At 51.6% G+C, this 9,431-nt stretch overlaps 1 long non-coding RNA gene across 1 annotated transcript; it reads right to left on the bottom strand.

Annotated features, from left to right (window-relative positions):
• Nucleotides 1-968: 968 nt before the first annotated feature.
• On the bottom strand, nucleotides 969-3,846 carry LOC143271724 (uncharacterized). Its single transcript, XR_013048896.1, has 2 exons — nucleotides 3,633-3,846; nucleotides 969-1,259 (listed from the first exon to the last, which is right to left on the bottom strand). It is a non-coding gene; the product is annotated as an uncharacterized LOC143271724 (long non-coding RNA).
• Nucleotides 3,847-9,431: the final 5,585 nt, after the last annotated feature.

Genomic DNA, 9,431 nt, shown 5'->3' with positions numbered 1-9,431 from the left:
TGTTAAGAAATCATTTTCTTTTTAAAAAATGTTTAAGAATTCTGAGAATTTCCTAGGTGAATGCAAAGTATTTTGAACATATCCAGTCTCAATTCTTCCCCGACAGCTCTTCCCAGACCCGCTAATATATTCCCTCCCAATTTCATGTTCTTTTATTTTTAACCTGCTGAGTCTAATGAGTGTTGTCCTATGGTGTGGGGCCATCCACTGAAGCATGGGCAACCTACCAGGCAAGGGCCACATGCCTAAAAAAGATGGCTCTCCCTCCCCTAAATAGCTATCAACTGCCAATGGCTCATGAACTGCAGACGAGTGCTCCTAACAACTATTTCTTAGACACCTACTAGGTACCAGATGTTCTACTGAATCTCAGAGCTGGCCATCAAACCAAGTTTCTACCACCAGGAAGCCTGAAGCCGGTGAAGGGAACCAGGCCAGGTAACGGAGGTGGGAGGAGGAACTCAGAGAGGAGCACACACACACACGCATGCACACACGCACGCACGCACGCGCGCCGCAGCCACACACACACACACACACACACACACACACACACACACACGCACGCACGCACGCACGCTGCAGCACAGGAGAACAGCAGGGAGGAAGCAGCCATAAACTCCAGTACTAACAAATAAAACCCTTCACTCAGGCAGTGAACTTGTTCTCAACTTTTCCTCCAGAAACCTCTGGGTTGCACCTAGGAACCAAAGGTGTGTCAGAACTCGGGGCCCCTTCTGCCAAATTTAGTTTTCATTTGGGTCTGTGTCACAGCGAACCCTGTGTGTGTGTGTCAGGGTGACGGATGTGGTGTTTGCTCACTGCCTTCCTGGCTGTTTTTCATGCTCTGTCTATGGGGACTGGAAAGAGAGTGATGGGTTCTGTGCGTCTTGCTCAGCGCAGAGGGACATGGACCCACGGTCTGCCTCCGACATCATCTGTCTCACTTTAGTATGTCCTGACGCCTGTTTGAGGTCTTTGTCATCTGCCAGACCAAGGCTTATTATTTATTTCTGGCAACTTGTCGAACACAGTTTTCATGGAGTCGTTATTTCATTTAGAAGTCCATCCACCTGGCATGATGGAGGGCACTCAGCTGAGTTGTCTATAGAGATTTGGGGACGGATTGGTGTTGGCTTTCATCTCAAAAGGATCTATTGAGGCTGGCTGTATCTCACAGTGTCAGCCACATAAATACTGTAAATATCTCTACTCCGGAGGGAGGGATTCGATGGAATGGCCCGTCCTCTCTCACCAGCCTGTGGGTAAAAGCGATAGTGTAAGGGAGATGGTCCCTGGGAAGCAGCAGCCCTGCAGAGCAAGGGCCATCTGGGTGTGCCTTTGAAATTGCCCCTTACCCTGCCGCATATCCCCATGGACCCATGTTTCTACCCAAGCAGACCCACTGAAAACATAACTCCATACAGCTCCAGCCTGAGCATCATGGTTAATTCACACACGGCTTCAACCCTGTTAGTGGGGGCACTGGTATGACTGATGGACTGATTCTGGAAGACTTCAAACAGAGTAGGACATGGCTTTGGGTGAACCCAAAATAGTGGGGCACCAGACACTTTGGGGTGGATTCGCGGCATTAATTGAGGATTCTGAAAATGCTGTCTTAGATAGGGTTTCTATGACTGTGATGAAACACCATGACCAAAAGCAAGTTGGGAGGAAAGGGTTTATTCGGCTCACACTTCCACAGTACTGTTCCTCTTTAAGAAAGTCAGGACAGGAACTCAATCAGGGTAGGAACCTGAAGGCAGGAGCTGAAGCAAAAGCCACGGCTCCCTATGGCTTGCTTTCTTATAGAACCTAGGATCACCAGCCCAGGGATGGCACCGCCCACCATGGGCTGGGCCCTCCCCCACCAATCACTGATTAAGAAAATGTCCTACAGGCTTGCCTGCAGCCTGGTTTTCAGGAGACATTCTTAACTGAGGTTCCCTCCTCTCAGACAACTTTAGCTTGTGTGAGGGTGACGCAAAACTGTCCAGCACCCTGTCCCACTGAGAGTTCCCTTCCATGTGGGGTCAGGCCAGCATGAGCTAACCAGACTTCCTCCTCTGAGACATTTAGCTGTACACAAGAGGAACTGACTATCGCCGGGACTAGGCCGTAACCTGTAGACTTGGGAACACTGAGGCCACCTGAACAGAGACACCTGGACCACAAGAAGAAGATTTAACAAGGACTAGAAGCCAGCCCTACACCACAGCTGCCCACACCACAGCTGCCCACACCACAGCTGCCCACACCACAGCTGCCCACACCACAGCTGCCCACACCAACCACAGCTGCCCACACCACAGCTGCCCACACCAACCACAACTGCCCACACCACAGCTGCCCACACCAACCACAGCTGCCCACACCACAGCTGCCCCACACCACAGCTGCCCACACCAACCACAGCTGCCCACACCACAGCTGCCCACACCAACCACAGCTGCCCCACACCAACCACAGCTGCCCACACCACAGCTGCACACCACAGCTGCCCACACCACAGCTGCCCACACCAACCACAGCTGCCCACACCATAGCTGCCCACACCAACCACAGCTGCCCACACCAACCACAGCTGCCCACACCATAGCTGCCCACACCAACCACAGCTGCCCACACCACAGCTGCCCACACCAACCACAGCTGCCCCACACCAACCACAGCTGCCCACACCACAGCTGCCCACACCAACCACAGCTGCCCCACCCTCTCAACCCCCCACCCCCACGCCCCCACTCCCGCTCTTGTTTCGGGGATCTTCATTCTATGGAGTCTTCCCCACCACTGGGGGCAGGTGGGGAGGGGGAAGAGGTGAGGATGGATTTTTAAGACAAAGTCAGGCTGGTCTGAACACAGGAGATATCTGTAGTCTGATTACTGTGTCATCAGGACCCATGCTTGAATTTCAAACCTGTTGTGCATCAGTTCAGACAAATTAGCACAATCTTACAGAAGAATGCCTTGTTTAAAAAAAAAATGCTGTGGGGTTGGAGAGATGGCTCAGTGGTTAAGAACACTGGCTGCTCTTTCAGAGGACCCAGGTTCAATTCCCAGCACTCACATGGCAACTCATACCTGTTTGTAACTCGAGTTCCAAGGGAATTGACACCTTCACACAGACATACATGCAAGCAAAACACCAATGCACATAAACTAAAAACAAATAAATCATTTAAAAATGTATGCTTTCACAGCCCAGAGGCCAAGGTCCCAGGGGGTCCCACACTAGCTGCTGTCCCTGCTCCTCCAGCTCAGGGGGACTCATTGCACACCCCTCCAGACAGCTACACCTCTCCAGGCAGCTACACCTCTCCAGGCAGCTACACCCCCTCCAAGCACCTACACCCCTCCAGGCAGCTACACCTCTCCAGGCAGCTACACCCCCTCCAAGCACCTACACCCCTCCAGGCAGCTACACCCCTCCGGGCAGTGACATCCTCCGGGCTCTGCCACTCTCTTGGAGCCGTCAACTCCACCTGCCTCAGCTCCACCTGCCTCTCTGTATCTCTTTCAAGGACACTTGTCACTGGAGTGAGACCAGCCTGGATAATGTAGGAAGTCTTATCTCAAGTCCCTCGGAGGTCTATGAAGTCCCTTTTTCCAAAGTGCCATTCACACACCTGAATGTATGGCTGGGGGCAGCTCGGAATTCCTCTGACCTGTATCTCCGCTGCCGATGGAGGTGGGACTCCTTGAGGCCCTCCCACATCCATGCTGGGACCTAGGCTGGCTTGATCTGGGCTGGCATACCTGAAATTCTGTGACAAAAATAAAATAAAAATGTGAAGGATTAAAAAAACATTAATTAAACTACTAAGTTTCAGGAAAGAAAGAAAAGACTTCTCCTAACCACATTGCATTGCAGTGCTCTGATGTGAACACAGCAAGACGTGTCACACCGTCCCCTCGGGCACGGGGCTCTCCTCACTGGCTACGGGGCACGCGTTATCTCACTCCTTCATGAGCTAATGCTCTCTTGAAACAGTAAATGACCAGAAAATGAGATGAAAACCACAATTCTCCAATTTTTTTATTAGATTCAATCGACATAAAACTACCCAGAAAATTGCCACAAAGACTTCTAAACCTCTGCTTTCCCTCTCCCCTGCACCCTCTGCCCCCTCTCCTTCCTAACTGGAGAGGCAGCGTGAGCAACTGTCTCATGGCCCTGTTGCCAGGACTTCCCCACCATGGTGCACTGCACCCTCAAACTGTGAGTCAAAATAAGCATTTCCACGACTGGAGAGGTGGCTCTGTGGTTAAGAGCACTGGCTGCTTTTACAGAGGACCCAGGTTCAATCCCGACACCCACATGGCAGCTCACAACTGTCTATTGTAACAGTTCTAGGGCATCCAATGCCCTCTTCTTGCCTCCACAAATACCAGGCATGCACATGGTACACAAACATGCGTGTCTGAAAAACATCTATACACATAAAATAAAACATAAATTTTAAAATATATTAATTAATTAGCCCTTATTAAGTTGTTTTTCTCTGGTATTTTGTCACAACAACAAGAAAAGTTGCTAGTACAGAACCTGTGTGGGATGTCCCAGTGCAGATCCCTCTGTGTTACAGCCCAGGAGGGCAGGCACTGGCCCTGTATGCTAATACAGAAGGGGTGTGTGTGTGTGTGTGTGTGTGTGTGTGTGTGTGTGTGTGTGTGTGTATGTGTGATGTCCCGGTGTAGGGCCCTCTGTGTTACAGCCCAAGAGGGCAGGCACTGGCCCTCTGTGCTATTGTGCAGGAATCTCCTCTCAAGTAAAACCTATCTTGGAGAGAAGCTCCTTAAGACAGGAAGTAAACAACTCAAAATAACTTCAGGAAGTTCCTGAAACTGACCAGACTCACTAGGCTCTTCCCTCTCCCAAGTATATATAAACAGTAAATACTGTGGGAGACACTCTCAGACAAGCTGAGCTGCCTGGAAGAAGACCAAGTGAGGCTCCTGGAAAGGACACTCCACAACTTGTTGAGCTGCCTGCAGACTGTGCAGTGAGCTCCAGGTTTCCAGCTTCATGAACTGTCACCATACTGGGGTGGGCTTTTGGTGACACAGATGTGTTTGAGTCATTTCTGCTCCCATAAGTGACCCCTTGCCCATGTTCCTGTAAGCAACACCAATAAGAGTCATTGGTTCCCCAAGATGGACTTCGGTGGTGTCCCTACTTTGGTCTGTTGTTGGTTCCCTATCTGGGGTGAGCAGACATCATTCCAGTCTCCCCAGGAATAGTGTCATACAGCATATGCTCCCTGGGTGTCTTAGATTGTTTTCTATTCCTGTGATAAAACACCATAACCAAAGCAACTTACAGAAAGAAGGGTTTGCTTGGGGCTTACAGTTGCGGAGGGGTAGGAGCCCACCACCATCATGGAGAGGGCAGAGCTGTGAGCAGGCACGCACTGGTGCAGCATCGAAGAGCTCATGTTCTGATCCACAAAAGGAAAGAATTTAATTGGACTTATGGGAGTCCATGACGGTAGAGCAAAGCATGGTGGTGGGAACAGCTTGGAGCCCACATCTGGATCTGAAAGCAGAAGGCAGAGGCACCCTGGGAATGGCAAAAGTCTTTTAAAACCTCAAATCCCACCCCCAGTGACACCCCTCTTCCAACAAAGCACACCCCCAATCCTTCCCAAACAGTTCCACTAAGTGGAGACCGAGTGTTCAAACATATGAGCCCAAGGAGACTGTTCTCATCCAGACCCCCACTGAGGAAATACTGTCACGCCAGCTGAGCAGCTCCTGCCATGGGTTCAGGATCAGCGTCTATTCTGGACATGAAGAAAGTAATGAAAGAATCACATTCCAGTTGTGGGAACAGAAGGAGGTCCTTGGCTGTCTGAGTCTCGGGTCGATACAAAAGCAAGAACGGTGGTCAGGAAGACCTGATGGAGATTAAAAAAAAAAAAAATGCTCCAAGAGTGTTTGGAAAACAGAAGAGAGGAAAGTGGTGGAGACCAGTCCCAATGAGGAAACAGAAATATCGAGGTCGCTGGGAGCACTGACTCTCAACAATCCCATGCCCTGAGCCTCTGTCCCAGGCGGAGCTGATAGAGAATTTCACGTTTGAGAACAAGTCTTGGTTAGCCAAACCTGAGATCACAGCAGGGTTCAGAACAGCCGAGGAGGGCAGCACCCTCACCTCACTCAGCATCCCTCTGAACTCATCTACTCATTCCACCTGTGGACCCCAAGAGAACAGGCAGATTCCCAGTCTTATTGTGGGCAGTGGGAAGAGCCAAGGAACTGTCAGAACACCGTTCTCTGAGGCTGGACGCCCACTCTGCTGTTATTCATAGCTGTGGTAACTGGCTGTAAACTAGGGTTTTCCTTCTTGCCCTCACTTCCAGAGCGGAAGCAGGCACCTTGGTTGAGATGTCTTTAGTCTTTGCCACTGATGCTTGGAACCAACACAGTAACAGGCAACATCAATACCCTGGAAGATTCCAGAGCATACCAGTCACTAACTCCCCTGCGATCAAGGTCTCATTTGACAGATGGGGCAACGGAAGCCTAAGAATGGAGTGGGCTGGCTGACACCCCATCCTTCCCCACCATGTCATACATGGCTCCCCTTCTGAGCAGGCAGACGAAGCTGAGGTTCTCTTCCCTACTTCCCCCCACCAATCCAGAGCCTCCTGATGTCTGGGCACCGGCCAGGCACCGACACTCACTGGGTGCTGCAGACACCGTGAGCTTGTGGCCTGGTAGGGGAGGTGGAGGGTGTTCCCCAATAGCAACATTCATGCTGCAAGTCTCTGGACAAAGTGTGACGAGAGAAACAACAGGAGAGACCCGCAGTGTGCAGGTCTGGAGCAAGAGGGCTCCATATGGGGAAGCCAGGACCTGAGGGACCATGAAGAGAAGCTTCCAGAGGAAGGACAGAGGAAGAGAGGAAGGGCTCGCTCCCCTCCAAACATCAGGAGAGACCAATAGATCACAGCCTCCCCGTGGGCAGGGCTTCCCCATGATGAGCAGAGCTGCCTCTCCATGGGCAGGGCTGCATGCCGGGTGACCCAGCAGGAGTAATAACTGCAGCAACAACATAGCTCCCCAAAGAAGCCAGGCAGAGGGGCATCACAGCATCCTGGGCAGAGGAAAGGTGGTGGGTGGCCAAGGAGCGACGAGCATCCTCAGAACTCGGAAGACTAGGAAAAGCCTGACTTTGTTCCCCGTAGCCACAGGGCCCTGGGCAGCTTGAAGCAGATGTTTTGTTCAGTCTCCAGCTCAAGGGTGCAGCTTGCTGATGGGAGGGCTTCTCAGAGGGGCACAAGCAGAGCAGAGGAACCCCCTGAGGCCTCGAGAGCTATCAGGCAGGCACCTAGAAGCCCACCAAAGTGTGAGCAAGCCAGTACGCATCATCCCAAGGGTATACCCAGCCCCACTGGCTCCCACCTCAAGAGCCAGCATCCCCAGCAGCTGAAGGAGAGGCAGTCGCTGCAAGGAAAGCCGCAGGGCCCCTCTTCCCGGGCTGCCAAGGGCACAGCAGAAGTTTTCGGCAGCTAGTATCCCTGGGCCTTGTGCCACTGGCTCCAGGAACAGACCTCTGAGATCTCTGTGTCACACGTGGGAGACTGGGACCCATGACATACTAGAGGAAAACCAGCCTTTCCCGGGAATGTGAACAACAATGCTAGGCTGTCCGGAGAGTCTGGAGATCTGGAAGGCATTTAGCCCTGACAGTGTGAAATGTTCTGTTAAATTACTAAAAGGAAAGATGCAGGCTTCTTTGAACCTAAAAGATAGAGTAATTACTGAACCAGAACTCACAGCAGGAGAAGGTTTTATGGAATCTAATTAAAGCAGAATGGGAGGAGAGTCATCACATCTGTGGGAAAGGGCCCATCATCAGGAGCTGAGCAGGCAAAGCATTAAGGAGGGGCCTCGGCCTAGTGGTCCTGCATGCTTGGGATGCAGGACAAGGATGGAGATGGTGTTATCCTAAAAGATGCAAGTTTATAAATGCCCTCCCCAGTTGGCCTTTATGAGGGTGTGTTATCTGTACACACACATCTGTACACAAGTATATACATGTGCGAACATGTGTATAAAACTATGCATATATCTATATCTGTGTAAGAGCAAGCATGCATGTCACATGTGCACATATATGTGACCATGAACATGCGTGTACACACACACATATGTTCATGTCAATAGAAATGTCTCACTAGTGCACATGGATGGATGGATAGATGTGTATACATGTGTGTAGCTATGCATACACATGACATGTACATGCACAGACACCAAGAGCACCTTGGTTCTTCAACTGGTCACAGGGAACACACCCTCCTGACCCCTCAGAAAGACTCTAAGGTGTCTGGTCCCTACAGCAGAAAGAGAGTGGACACTGTCGTCCTAGGCATCCAAGCCCTCATGTGGGGACCTGACTGGAAAAGCCAAAGCAAAGCCAAACCTTCCACACCAGCCAGCCAGAAGCAATGGGTCCTGACGTGGATGTCCTAGCAAACCAAGCCCAGGCCTGGTGCGCAGGAGGAATAAACTCAGGGCCGCCAGGCAAAAGGGGAAAGTGCAAGGGGAGCTGAAGCGAGGCAGGGCTGCCTGGTGCTTCCCGACCTGCCCCACATCGCCACCTCAGGAGATGGGTCAACCCAGCGGGTGACTCAACCTGGCATGTGCTGAGTGCCTGTCTAGGCTTCTAGGAGAACACAAGAGCCCAATAGTCCCAGGCTGAGGAGGGAAGAGGAATGTTCTACCTGCTGGGGTGTCCAGCTCCTCTTTAGTCAAAGACCAGTCACCCCAGTGCACTGAACCTCAACACTTGGAAAGGATGTCACACTCTGTGGAGGGTATGTATGCTGGTGTCATCCCAGGCCAGATGGACGGTGGAAGGAACCAGAAACTCTGGTTCACATCTGACCTGCCTGACTGGGGGCCACAGTCGGAGAGAGAGCCTGGCCAACCAGCACCAGCAATAGGGTAGCCCTCAAACATGGTGCAAGTTGATATCTCCAAGGGAATCTAAGCTTGGTGTCCAATGTCAAAGCCATGGGTGACCTCCACCCTGCAGGCCACTATGGTTCCCAGCTCAGTCACTGCGCTGGCCCACTTCTCAGCCAGCCCACACCTACGGAGAAGTTCAAGTCTCACACAGAGGTAACCGGGACATTCTTCAGCAGGACATGGCACGAGCCACCAGAATTGGATCTTTCTTGACATGCTCTTCAAGTTCAACTCGGGTTACTTGGAGACCAGCAGTGACAGAATTGAGAGTCCATGAGCTCTGGACAAACAGATAGGGAGAAGACAGAAGGACACTGTGGAGGGTTCAGAGGGTCCCCAGGAGATGCAGGGCGGGCAACTGTCACCAGCTGGCCTGCAGAGGATTGCTTGCCTATTTAACCTGTAGACCTGTGTCTGGACACAGGAGCTGCAGTTGCCCGCACTAG

This window comes from Peromyscus maniculatus, chromosome 2, assembly GCF_049852395.1.
Source record: "Peromyscus maniculatus bairdii isolate BWxNUB_F1_BW_parent chromosome 2, HU_Pman_BW_mat_3.1, whole genome shotgun sequence".
NCBI classification, from domain to species: Eukaryota; Metazoa; Chordata; class Mammalia; order Rodentia; family Cricetidae; genus Peromyscus; species Peromyscus maniculatus.
This window is presented reverse-complemented; position numbering and strand designations above follow the sequence as displayed.